The sequence below is a fragment of the Lipotes vexillifer genome, unplaced genomic scaffold (assembly GCF_000442215.2).
Source record: "Lipotes vexillifer unplaced genomic scaffold, Lipotes_vexillifer_v1.1 scaffold418, whole genome shotgun sequence".
NCBI lineage: Eukaryota > Metazoa > Chordata > Mammalia > Artiodactyla > Lipotidae > Lipotes > Lipotes vexillifer.
In genome coordinates, this window is record NW_006798629.1 from 2,395,349 (window position 1) to 2,400,546 (window position 5,198).

Genomic DNA, 5,198 nt, shown 5'->3' on the forward strand with positions numbered 1-5,198 from the left:
CTACGACAGGATGGACTTGAGGACACGGGGAGGGGAAAGAGTAAGCTGGGACAAAGTGAGAGAGTGGCATGGACATATATACACTACCAAATGTGAAACCGATAGCTAGTGGGAAGCAGCTGCATAGCACAGGGAGATCAGCTCGGTGCTTTGTGACCACCTAGAGGGGTGGGATAGGGAGGGTGGGAGGGAGGGAGACTCAAGTGGGAAAAGATATGGGGATATATGTATGTATACAGCTGACTTACTTTGTTATAAAGCAGAAACTAACACACCATTGTAAAGCAATTATACTCCAATAAAGATGTTTAAAAAAAAAAGACACATGCACTCCAATATTCATTGCAGCACTATTTACAATAGCCAGGTCATGGAAGCAACCTAAATGCCCACTGACAGACAAATGGATAAAGATGTGGTACATATATACAATGGGATATTACTCAGCCATAAAAGGGACGAAATTGGGTCATTTGTAGAGACATGGATAGATCTAGAGACTGTCATACAGAGTGAAATAAGTTAGAAAGAGAAAAACAAATATCGTATATTAACGCATATATGTGGAACCTAGAAAAATGGTAGAGATGAACCGGCTTGCAGGGCAGAAATAGAGACACAGATGTAGAGAACAAAAGTATGGACAACTAGGGGGGGAAGTGGTGCAGGGGGTCATGGTGGTGAAATGAATTGGGAGATTGGGACTGACATATATACACTAATATGTATAAAATGGATAACTAATAAGAACCTGCTCTATAAAAAAATTAATAAAATTCAAAAATTCAAAAATAAAGATGGCATAAATTAATCAAAGAATAAAAAATAAAAAGATGGCCATATTCCCAAAGTAAATCCAACTTATGAGATGATCTATATAAATACTCATCGTATTGAACTCATTCTTAAAGACCAATAAGCATCTGATAAGGATTGATATCCAGAATATACACAAAACTCCTACAACTTAGCAACACAAAAACCCAAACTACCCAATTAAAAAAATGGACAAAGGACTTTAATAAACATTTCTCCAAAGATAAATGGCTGGGAATTCCCTGGTGGTCCAGTGGTTAAGACTTGGCACTTTAACTGCTGAGGCCCAGGTTCAATCCCTGATCAGGGAACTAAGATCCCACAAGCCATGCAGCATGGCCAAAAAACCAAAATACACACACACACACACACACACACACACACACACACACACACACACACGGCCAAGAAGCACATGAAACGATGCTCAACATCACTAACAGGAAAATGCAAATCAATATCACAATGAGATACCACTTCACACCCATTAGAATAGCTATTATCAAAACGGAAAACAAGAGTTCCCAGGATATGGCAAATTGAAACCCTTGTGCACTGATGGTGGGAACATAAAATGGTGCAGCCACTGTGGAAAATGGTATAGAAATTCTTCAAAAATACTAAAGACAGAATTTCCATATGATCCACAATTCCACTCCCAGATATATGTCCAAAAGATGTGAAAGATATTTGTACACCAATGTTCACAGCAGCATTATTCACAATAGCCAAAAGGTGGAAGAGACCCAGGAGTCCATCAAAGGATAAAAGAATAAGCAAGGGCTTCCCTGGTGGCGCAGTGGTTGAGTCTGCCTGCCGATGCAGGGGACATGGGTTTGTGCCCCGGTCCCGGAAGATCCCACATGCCGTGGAGCGGCTGGGCCCGTGAGCCATGGCCGCTGAGCCTGCGCACCCAGAGCCTATGCTCTGCCAACGGGAGAGGCCACAACAGTGAGAGGCCCGCGTACCACGAAAAAAAAAAAAAAAAAGAATAAGCAAAATGTTGTATATACATAAAATGGAATATTATTCTGCCTTAAAAAGGAAGAAAAATTTGACATGTTTACAAGATGGATGAACCTTGATGACACGCTAAGTGAAAAAAGCCAGTCATAAAAGGACACTATCATATAATTTCTCTTATATGAGTGAGGTTCCTAGAGTAGTCAAATTCAGAGACAGAAAGTAGGATGGTATTTGCCACAGGTGGGAGGCAGAGTGGGGAAATAGGGAGTTATTGTTTAATGGATAGGGTTTCAGTTGGGCAAGATAAAAAAGTTCTGAAGATGGACATGATGTTTGCACAACAATGTGAATACACCTAATGCCATAAAACTGCACACTTAAAATGGTTAAAACTGTAAAATTTTTATTATGTGTATTTTACCACAACAAAAATCATTCAAGCAACATCTAAAGATAATTGTTGCCAAATGAATGCAATCCTGGAAAATATTAATGATATACAGGGAAGTCTGCATAAAGTCATGCAAAATGAGGATCAGTATTTCTCCAACATTATCTAGGAGGAAGATATACTTTTTAAAAGACTAATTCATGCAATTTTTTTCAGAAATAATATGGGAGTAACAGAGGTCAATGTGTTTTTCTTTTACTATCATAGCTTGACAGTTACTCTTAAAGGACACCCAACTCTTCTAAGGGAATCACTAGCCAGGACATAAGCTAGTCACATGTCACTAGCTGAACATTATCATACTAATATTTCTGATAGTACATTAATGTACACTGTTTTAAAATTAGTCGTAGGAGTTTGAACTTGGTTAGTATTAAGTTAGTACCCCAAACCCAATCACCCTAGAATGAACTGATAAAACCAATATTTGAACCTTCAAGGCTGAGAATCTGTGGTTACCACACCAAGGGCACAATCCTTAAAGTCTTTACTCACCTGACTGGTTTTACATAACAATCATGTTCCAAATACTAAACTGGGAGGCAGAATGAAGGCACACGTCACAAAAAGGAAAGGTGAAGAAATGGGAGAAAGGGGAGAGGTTGTTAAAAGCTATTAGCTAGTATCAGACAAATGCTCCCCAACAAACATCAAGAGAAAAAGTTAATGAAATTAACTCAGCTTTAAGGGATATATGTCCATGAAAGACATTTAACAGATACTTTGTTAAACAGTTTAAACAGTACTTTAAAAAATTCCTATAATGTGCAAGCAAAGATGACTTCTGGTTCTGCATATAAGGAACTCAGAAGTCGCCACTCCATCCTGACAAATGAAAACCTAAGTAAACTGAAAAATCAACAGTTGTTCTTAGATCTGAAAAAGAAGTGAGGTCACAAATTGGAGAGACAAGCCAGGTGGATACGGAAAACCACAACATGTAAGGGCAGAAACCTGAGGAAACCAGTGCTGGTGTAGGAAACTGTAATTGACAAATTGCTGGAGGTTAGGTATGGACAAATCTGAGTTAAAAACTCCAGGGGAACCCACCAGACATGGGGGAGGAAGGGGGCACCACACTTTTGTGAGTTTTACATCCAGGAACTTGATCAGGTTCTCACAGTACATATCAGAGAAAAATCCCTGCCTGCTTCTGGCAAGGTAAGAGGAAAAGGAACCATTTTGAAATAAACCAGACTAGCATGTTCTTAACAAAGCCTGTCCCCATGAGAAACTAGTTAACTAGTTAACCTGTTGGAGTATTATCAGACTCTTAACTGACTTGGGGGAAGAAATATCCAACTCAAGCCAGTTCTATCCTTCCATGTGGGAGAAGGGAAATCTCTAATTCCAGTCCATTCTAGCCATCCTGTCTCAATCCAAGGGGGGTAGAAAAAAACTGATGACCACTTGTGAAGTTCACTGTTTAGACAAACAGGCTCACTAAAAGACAGACCTAATCACAGGACTATAGAATGGTTCCCCCCTGCCACACACACACCTCTTTACTGCACTACTAAAGGCCTATTTATGGCACTTGCTTTTACCCACTATATCATATCCAGCTAGCAAGAAAAATCACAAGGCATACTAAAAGGCAAAACACAGTTAGAAGAGACAGAGCAAGCATCAGAACCAGGAACAGCAGAGATGCTGTAACTACCAGACAGGGAATTTAAAACAACTAGGATTAATGTGCTAAGGACCCTAATGGTAAAGACAGAATACAAGAATAGATGGACAATGTCAGCAGAGAAATGGAAATCTTAAGAACACCCCAAAATTGCCAGAGGTCAAAAATACCATAAGAGAAATAAAGAATGCCTTTGATGGGCTTATCAGATGACTACACATGGCTGCACAAAACTGAAATATAAAGAGAATAAAGACTGAAAAACACTGAACAGAATATCCAAGTACTGTGGGACAACTACAAAAGGTGTACTATATTCATAACAGGAATACCAGAAGGAGAAGAAAGGAACAGAATATGTGAGGCAATAAAGACTGAGAATTTCCCCAAAATAATGTCAGACACCAAATTACAGATCCAAAAAGCTCAGAGAACACCAAGAAAGAGAAATGCTGAAAATTCTACTCCCAGGCATATAATTTTCAAACTAAAGAAAATGAAAGATAATGTGCAAGGATTGTGCCCTGGCTATTTTGCAAAGGAGGCCTCTTTCCCCCTTCTCCTTAGTGATATCTATCCTAGCACTTAATACTTCCCAAGTCTCAAGGAAATCTACCAGACTTTAAAAAAATTACTGACCTTGAAAGTGACTCTTTTAATGCTTAGCAATAAGCCTATCCACTAAGTGAGCTTAAAATAAAAGTTCTGGGGCTTCCCTGGTGGCGCAGTGGTTCAGTCTGCCTGCCGATGCAGGGGACGCGGGTTCATGCCCCGGTCTGGGAGGATTCTACAGGCTGTGGAGCGGCTGGGCCCGTGAGCCATGGCCGCTGAGCCTGAGCATCCGAAGCTTGTGCTCCGCGGCAGGAGAGGCCACAGCAGCGAGAAGCCCGCGTACTGAAAAAAAAAAAAAAAAAAGTTCTGATATCTGAGTATTTTACAATATAAGACTGGAAAAGGGCAAGCTAAAGAAGGCAGAAGAGACAGAGAAGACTAAGCCCCAGAGTAACAATTACAGGAAACCTGTAATCCCAGAATATAATTATTTATGCCAAGCAAGGCCCAAAGAAATTGCAAATATCTATCTTTAAGGGATAGATGAAGAGACCGGAATCCCTTTGATTCCATAATCATTAAATAAAGTTACTTTGGTTCAGTAACCACATCTAGAAATTGATCCTACAGAAATAAGTCCAGAGGAGAAAAAATTCCAAGAATACATCCACTATTAGATTACCTAAAACAGCAAACAAAAATGCAAACATTAAATGTCTAACAATAAGGGTATGGTTAAAAAATAGGAGACTAAAAAAAAAAAAAAAAAAAAAAAAAAAG

General features: G+C 39.4%; 1 protein-coding gene and 1 non-coding gene across 3 annotated transcripts in view; one reads left to right on the plus strand and one right to left on the minus strand.

The window, feature by feature from the left end:
• RAB5A (RAB5A, member RAS oncogene family) overlaps positions 1 to 5,198 on the minus strand; it is a 35,666-nt gene that overhangs the window by 14,152 nt on the left and 16,316 nt on the right. The gene's annotated exons all lie outside the window — the stretch shown is intronic.
• Positions 1,056 to 1,127, plus strand: TRNASTOP-UUA (transfer RNA ochre suppressor(anticodon UUA)). The gene has a single exon. It is a non-coding gene; the product is annotated as a tRNA-Tyr (tRNA).